This window comes from Sinocyclocheilus rhinocerous, unplaced genomic scaffold, assembly GCF_001515625.1.
Source record: "Sinocyclocheilus rhinocerous isolate Xijiao unplaced genomic scaffold, SAMN03320098_v1.1 scaffold1333, whole genome shotgun sequence".
In the NCBI taxonomy this organism is placed as follows: Eukaryota; Metazoa; Chordata; class Actinopteri; order Cypriniformes; family Cyprinidae; genus Sinocyclocheilus; species Sinocyclocheilus rhinocerous.
The window spans coordinates 837,547-846,475 of record NW_015625783.1 but is presented as its reverse complement, the minus strand read 5'-3'; the positions used below and the strand labels follow the sequence as shown (position 1 = coordinate 846,475).

Genomic DNA, 8,929 nt, shown 5'->3' with positions numbered 1-8,929 from the left:
ATCAGTTTTCACAAAAATATGAAGCAACACAACCGTTTTCAATATTGATAATAATAATAAATGTTTCTTGAGCACCAAATCAGTATGTTAGAATGATTTTGCCATCACAGGAATAAATTATATTTTAAATATATATTAAAATAGAAAAGTTCTTTTAAATTGTAATATTTCACAATATTACTGTTTTTACTGTATTTTGATCAAATAAATGCAGCCTTGGTTAGCATAAGATACCTTTTTCAAAACATTAAAAAAAACTACCTCAAACATTTGAACAATAGTGTATATGTTTAATATAGTGTATATTTAGGCATTACATGCAACAAAATGATAACAAATCAAATGTACACTACGTTTTCTATTATAATTTTACTAAATGATAAAGTTTACATACCCTATGTATTTACACATTGTGTGTTGCATTAATAAATGTTATTATTTGAAGGAGTCTCTCAACAGTCCAGAGTGGCAAATCTGAACCTCAACATCCTAGTCACTGTGAGGAAGAAGTGCATGCTGGGAAACCAAAGAACCTGTAGTACCTGGGAGATGTTTGTCAATAACAGCAGGCAGCTTCATGTTGCAGTTTACGGAGTTGTTGTAAATGATTTTTTCTGTAAAACATAAAAGAACATGGGATGGTACAGAACAATTACTGTTTTTATAATTTAGTATAACATTACATAATTAAAACAGCACAGATAAACAGAGAACAGTGAAGCAGTGAACAACCAGCATACACAAAAATAGTTTATGCGTAAAAAGAAAACTATTTATGCGTTTAATATTTTTTTTCTGCCTAAGATCGAGCTTTACGTCATATTAAATTTAGTTGTCAAAAGTACTATTCATTTCTATAGGTGTAAAACTTTTTCAAGTGGAAAAAAAAATACATTCGGGTAAAAATGTATAGAGAATGAAAAGACAGAGGAAAAAGAATTTAAGAAAGGAAGATTGGGAGGGGGCAAAAGAGAGTGATGGTGGATTGAGTGTGTGTTAATGCGCTGTGCTGTGGATTAGTACGGGCCGCCCGGGCAGCTGAGCAGAACCAGCCAGCCCTCACAAACCAATCAGGCCTTCATTAGGCCAGGCGGGGGGGATCGATGCTCAGCCCACATCAATTAAACAGCCCTCAAACCATGCACACTCTTCAACACACACACACACACACACAACTATCCTGCACCTGTACGTTCTGTTCTGTTCTACTTTAGATGTGCACAAACATCATCATATATTTCAAGAGTCTTTAAAATATATATGAAAAAATTCTTAAAATCACAAGCCATTAATAAACAAAATACATTTTATATTTAATTGAAATAATTGGATCATGTCAAATTCTTAGCCAATCAGACGTTTTCTTTTTAGCACAATATGGCATACTGTATTATACTGACACCTCTGAATCACACAAACACCCCACATTCACAGCACAAAGCTCTCTTTTATCCTCTCTCTCAGACTTTGTATCATAGTAGTTTGCACATGCACCCATCTGAAGAACACACATCAGTCATTATGTTCTATATCATTCCTGCCCCTTGCATTTTTGTTTATTAAATATTGGGGATAATTTGACGTTTTATGCTACAAATAGGAATATAGTACTTTCAGATACTTTTAACATTACTATCTTACGGTTAATTCCATTTTGCATATTTGAATGCAATCTTGGACTAGACATGGTTTTGTTTGAACATTCATTGGAATGTATTTTTCAATACAATATAAGTGTATGTGTGTGAATAAACAATAACCGAATTTTCATTTTAGGGTGAACTGTCCCTTTAACAATTTTGCAGTATAGTGGTGGACTTCTGGGCCCACACAAATATGTATCTGTACAGTATATATACATGTGCTGTTACATATACATTCATACCCCCAGCTTTAAAAAGTTGGCTTTTATGAGATCGACTCAAACACTACTGTGATCAGCATAACAAGTAGAAGATACTGCAAAAACAACTGTTTGATTAGTAATGAACAGTGTTGGGAAGGTTACTTTGGAAATGTAATAGGTTACAGATTACAGTTACCCAATTTAAAATGTAATAATAGTATAACTATTTCAATGTAACTGATTACATTTGATTAGTTCTTGATTTCTTTTTTACATTTCTAATGTTTTCAACTGTTCATCATTTTCAAGCATTTAAAGCAGGCAGGGATAACCTTACAGTGGCACTCAACACGGATTACAGTCAGACTTTCAAAATCCTTCATCACTTGAATTAAGATTATAATAATTGAATTTTAAAGCACAGCCACCGCAAAATCAGACTTTAGCACCTCTTTTTACTTTGAGATTGTTCTAAAGTTAAACACAGACTTGAAATAATAACAAGATATAGTTTAATAGCTATGACACTGTTTTTGAAATCAAACCTTTGCATAGCTATGACAGGAAACATCTAACAATGCCTTGGAAAAAACAGTTAATCTTCAAAAAAAGAAAGCATATAAACCCAAATAAGAAATAAAACAGTCATCGAATAAGCACATGTCCTATTCTGTATCCTAAACTCCTGAAACACTGGTGTCTTATATTTTAGAGCAGTCAATGCAATTTATGAAAGAAATCAATTAAATCTGTAAGTGGGTATGTGTGAAAAAATGATGTAACCCCTTTTATTATCATTAACATTTTCATAAATAACTTTAATTTAATTACACATTTTTTCTCAGTAACTGTAACCGATTACAATTGCATTTATTTTGTAATTAAACTATGCAATCTGTTACATGTAACTAGTTACTTTCCGACACTGCTAATGAATACTATTTAAATGTGTGAATAATACGTTCAGATTGTACAGCTTTTTTAGATATTTTTAATCAATTAAATAAAGCCTAAAAACTAACCAAACTCTAACAAGTTAGTTTTATTCTCTTAATTTGATCGGTAAAGTTAATAAGAGTTTAGACCAGAGTACGTGAGTGGAGCAAGAGCAAAGTTTGCCCAGGATCACTCAAAAAGTGGTGTTTTCTCACAAGTGGAGAAATGGAAAACCAGCAGTGGAACTGGAGCAGGCTGATTATGAAAGAAGGTGACTAGAAATTTGTCACTCCGCTCCACTCATAGGGTACATCAGGGTTCCTCAAATCTTGCCCTGGTGTGCCAATGCCCTGCAGCGTTTACCTCAAACCCTAATCAAAAACACCTGAAAAAGTTAGGTCAGAAATATACATGTACACACAAACTGACCACCAAACGCAACTTTCAGACTCCATCTTTATTTTTTAGCTCAACCGTCACGGAATGGAACGCACAGGATTGTGGGATATCAAAGGCAGTGAAGGATACATCTATGCTGCCTTCAAAATTCGATCAGAAGAAGGTACCTCCGGAGACAGGAAGTAAAGCAGAATTTGGATTCGGACATGCCTTGATGCCTTCCTGTCTTGGAATGGCACTGGTCCTCCAGGACGGGATTTGAGCACCCCTGGGCTATGCTACTGACCAGATTTTGTAACTTTGGCTTCATTTAAAAATATTTGTTTGCAAAGAAGAAATACACCAACTAACACTTTTTTGCTTATATGTGGACATTAAGTTACTTAAATTAACAGCTTCTTTTTAGAGCTGCTGTATAAAAGCAGTATCACTTTCACAATAATGCTACAGAAGGCCTCTTGAATATCAGCACAGAGCAGAGCACTACAGCCGATTCACACATCTGTGCTGATATTGAGTCTTGCACATGTTATAAAGTATAAAATAAATAAATAATCTAAATTAAAATAGTTTTGCTGCTGTCAGAAATAATGAGTTGGCCAAAGATTCTTCGACTGAGCCATACACGTGTTGATACTACGTATAGAATGCCCTCTGGTGTACGTCGTCTCTGGTCTGTTAAAGGGCGATTACAGCGCCTTAAGATACAGTATATGGAACATGAGTAAGAGACGAGAACAGAACCTGTAGAAAAAAACATGTATACGTGCGCGTCCAACCTCATACAAACGCGCGCGCAACATCGATAACACCCAATTACATCCACGCTCGCACACAGAAAGTCTTGAACACACAATTACACGCGCTACGGACAACCTTTTATTAACACTCAATTACACACGCGCATAAATCACCAACGAAGCGCGCACGGGTCTTTAGCCTTCACGCGCTCAAAACCTAGAGAAAGACGGTGTGTGAGTGTGAGGGAAGAAGAGAGAGGGAGAGGGCGAGGCTCAAAATAAACGTGTCTGTGTTAGACGATTACCGGGCCGCGCTTCCTGCCCCGCCATATCACCTGCGTTCACTAGCATTGACACGTCAGTCTGCGGCGGCTAACGCGTTGTGACAGCGCTTAGATTATAATATCTGGCCCGTATTACTGGGCATTAGCGCCATTACGGCACCCCGCCCTCGCTTAGCCCGCTCAGGTGGACCATTTTGGAAATGGAGAAAAAGAAATGAGGAAACCGATAAAAATGCATGGAGAAAAGCGAGACGGGGGAAAACAAGGGGCACTCATTAAGTTAACCCACAACCGAGAATTAGACTAAAATATCTGCAACATGCCAACAGTTTGAGTCTAAAGAAACCATTTCTGCCATGAGTGGCAAACTCTCCCTAAAAGAGGCATTGTTCGTTTCAGAGAGGCCTGCAGAGCAGTAACACATCCTGGTCCTATTAGATAGATGATTAAGCTTTAGTGGAAAGCGATCAGCAAGTTCTATTAGGAGTAAAACCGTTTATCTAAATGAATTTATGTTTTTTTTTTTAAAGGATGTGCGTAATTATACAGACTTGGGTGCCATCTTCTTAATATCTTCGTTTGGCTCAGAAATGATGAAGAGTAGCCTATGAATCAACCCCGAGAAGATGATTTACGGTTAGTACAGCGACATGCTTGACTCTCTATTGCTTTTCAAAACCCTCATTTATTATACAAAGAATACACTTATATATCTAGGTCTTGTTGTTTTAATTAGGGAAATTAATAAGTAAGAATAAATTAATATTGCCTTGTCTAGGGCCCAGCAACTTCAATACCGGGGCATTTCTGGGCGAGGATACATTTGCGCAGCGCAATTAACGCTTAATAAGTAAGTGATTAATTATGATTAGCACGCGGATTCGTGGCAATGGCCTCTCGGTGAGCTCACAATAAGGCTCGATGTGTTAATTCGCCCACGAGCCCGTATATTCATCTCTGTCTGCGGGTGTGATCATCTGAACCCCAATCTACATATCCAAACGTGAGTGAGTGGGTTCACTTACATCTCCATTTGTGCTGGAGGCCTATTTGTTCTGCTCACTGTGGACGGTTGTTCCCTTTGTCTATTCATCAGCAGTCCATTAGTGGCGCGCCGTTTGAACGGCTTGGTGCACACAGACGTCATATGATTAAAGAAGAATTCATCCCCCCCCCAGATGTCTTTATTTGCACAGGGGTGGGAGTGTTAGATGTCTTCTTTGTCACCCCAGCAGGGTAATATAGTGTGGACTGAGGCATCCATCAATCGAGGAGCTGTGATATCCACAATCGAAAGCTTGTGCCATAGGGCACTAGGGTTCCACTGGTGCCAGTTGTCCCCAAGGCAACCTTGACAGACTCTTGACAGCTGAAATGATGACATCATGACCATCTCCTTTGGCGAAATGTGAAGGCTACGTTCGAGGCCAAACTTCAGATGAGGTACCGAAACTCAAAACCGCTCTGGTCTGGTAGAGTGACCATTTGACCAGAACACTGGCAACATCTTGAAGATGACTATAGTTACTTTTGAGACAATTCATACAAAGAGGCTGGGCATTTTCCCCCCTTTCTCTCCCTCTCTCTCTCTCACTCACTCACAATGTTCATTGCCCAGAAAAATAATTTCTTGGTCATTTCAACCCTTTTGTGAGCGGCAATCAATTTCTCTTCTTTTCACGATGGTTTGAGAGTGAGAGTGAGTTCACAGAAGTTTGACCTTCTCTAAAAGATCTATCAATTCATCCATCCTGCAATCTGTCTATTTATGTTGTGATCGCTCTGCTTTTTCGTGTTCGTTGATGTGAGAGCATCCATAGGCTCATCTGGTCATCAATCCGTCATCTTGTGTGGCATTCTGCAATTATCCAGTAACAATATAAGAAAAAAAAAGATCAGGTGATGGCGGAAAGGAAAAAAAGGCAGTTATTTGGCCAAATGCATAGCCTAAGGAAATATGGATTTATACACTGTAAATAAAAGTCACATATAGACTCCTCACAAGGGTTAAAGGAAAAAGATCCTACCTGGATTCCAGATTTACTTTAGTGTCTGGATTATTGCCCTTGATTTTTTCAGTCCAATCAGAGTGCTGTGAATATATGTCAAATATATTTATATAAAATGCATATATTTATACATTATATATACACTGTATAAATACACATATGTAATCATTCAGTATTAAAAATGTTATTTATATTCTGTTTGTTATATAAATACTACACACTACTACTCTGCAAACGGCTTAATTTTACTCATCAAAAAAATTTTAAGACAAAGCGTCAATTTATGAAATAGCTAATCCAGTGACATTTTTGTATGCACAAGGAGTTCAACTACAGACAGTATGGACAAAACACAGATCTGATCTCACCATCATTCAGCCTGTCTGGAGTTACACAAAGAGACACTAAACTGTGACTAAACATCTTCAAGATGCTTGAGGAAATACACCTAAAACCTGCTCTAATAAACTGTGCAAAAACTGACCTGGGAAAAAATATGTTTTAAAAGGCAGAGGATACCAAAAATGGATAAAATATATGAATAATATTGTTTTTGAAAACGTCCTCACTTCCATACTGCATTTTGTAAAACTTTTCACAGTACTGTAGCTTTGCAGGTAGATTTCTCTAAGTGCATTACATACACAGTATATATATATTGGGGTGAAAAAGCAAGAAAGAGAATGACTGGCAACACACTTGGCACTCTAACAATAATGTAGAAAAAATAACTCTTTTGTTTGTAACTCTATTTAATTGCATTTTGACATCTAAAAAGGCCCATCAGAATGCAGTCACCTCATTTCACAGATTTAAATGTTATGACAAAACTAGAAGGGGTGGCAACTTTCATGTTACATGGACTACAAAGTAATAAAGATCAGATCTTCCAAGTTTTCACTCTGTCTCACAATGTCTTTCTTTCTTCTGAATATAACAACAGACCCTTATCAATCCCTATTCTTTTCCTTCATTTTCACTACCATCTTTCACGTCTTTCACCGTCCCTTCATTCTCATTGCTTGTTCCTGTCCGGCCGCTTTCCCCTTCACTTATTCCCCGTCCCTTCCTGCAACACACACACACACACACACTGTCCCTTCCAATCTCCCTCTTCCTCTCGCTCTCGCTCTCCCTTACTCACAGGACGATATTATATATTCCAGTCTGTTCTTTGCATGATTTGGGGAGTAGATGAAGCCATATCCCGCTCTCCTCCTCGACCTCTCCCTCCCTCCCGCTTCTCGCCTTGTTGTTTAATGTTTCAATTTGGAGGAAGCAAACATTCAATCAGACAGATTAACTGTTTAATGCATGTCATCAGTCAAACTGTCTACAAGAGGGGGACCCTTTGCCTCTCCCCCCATCCACACACACACACACACATATACACCCCAACACCCGCACGCTGATGCTCTGCCCTTCTCACTCCCAGGATTTCTGTGGCCCATGCAGACACGGTCTACTCTAATATAAATACACACATTCAGCGAGACATGCATGGCTCTTTCTCAGCTATTCTCAGATATATATAAATTCAGATTCATACATAAAAGAACTAGAGTGAAAAAAGCATGGGAGTCTGGTTTATACATGTGACAATGTGGAAACATAATTAGAAATGTATAAAATCACTCACAATCAGGTTTACTGAGACACTGACTGCAATTTATGCATATTAATTGCGCATATTTTTTTTGTCAGCTGTATAGACCAAAACAACAACAGTCGTTTGCGAATACAAACATATTTTTAACAGTCTGTCTCTCCTACTCTCACTTACAGACTCGCAGAGACGCATGCACACAGAGAGCCGGGCCAGTGGATAGGGAAATCAAAGTGACAGGGAGGGAGAAAGAGGAGGGAGGGAGAGATTAAAGGAAATGAAAAGAGTAAAAAGGAAAGAGGAAGAGAAGGAATGAGAGGTAGAGCGTGGAGAAGGTGGAGTGGACTGTAAAACAGGCGCAGAATAGAGCTGTGCACCATAGAAGTGACAAGTACAGGCACGCATTGCAAAGGTCACTATAAATATGCCAGTGAAATTACACATTAATATAAAACCTTGGTGAATAATCTTAAACCCAGATCTGTGAGTTTTCTTTACTTTTTTTGTATAACTCACATTTTAAAAAAAGATTACACTAAATAATATAATAAAATGACCTCATAAATCCCTCTCTCTCTTCATTCTCATCCAGCATGTGTCTCTTTTCCCCCACTCTCACCGTGTCTGCTTGATGACCACAGCTCTCAGGGTGTCTAAACCAGGTAAGTATTGACAGCCAGCTCAAGTGACTCACAGTCCAACAGTCAATATGCAGACAGAGACGGGGTCCAAAGGTCAATGACAAAAGGAGAACAAGAAGAGGCAGAGAGACACAGCGAGAAAAGGCATTCAGTGTTTGGTGTGATTACTGTTATTTCATACTAAACAATTGCCTCAAATGCGAATGCTAGATTGGGGTGAGATTATGATGCTTAAGAGGAAAATGGCTGTTGAGGGTCAGAGGCCAGCGGCCTTTCTTGATCATCACATGCTTTTACAACATGTTTTGGGGATTCTAGAAAATGCACCAAATTAGGGTTTTAGATACAAATTAGATAAAAATACAATATATAAATGCACTGAATTAATATTATAATATACATATAAAGTAATATCCCTATGAAGCAATTTATGCCAGATCACTTCTAAATATATTATATGCAACATTT

At 37.9% G+C, this 8,929-nt stretch overlaps 1 long non-coding RNA gene across 2 annotated transcripts; it reads right to left on the bottom strand.

The window, feature by feature from the left end:
- Positions 1 to 347: 347 nt before the first annotated feature.
- On the bottom strand, positions 348 to 8,929 carry LOC107706384 (uncharacterized). 2 transcript variants are annotated; one of them, XR_001636147.1, is made up of 4 exons: positions 8,378 to 8,929; positions 6,233 to 6,297; positions 5,231 to 6,063; positions 348 to 614 (listed from the first exon to the last, which is right to left on the bottom strand). It is a non-coding gene; the product is annotated as an uncharacterized LOC107706384 (long non-coding RNA). The 2 variants fall into 2 exon arrangements; XR_001636146.1 differs by having other exon boundaries at positions 8,440 to 8,929.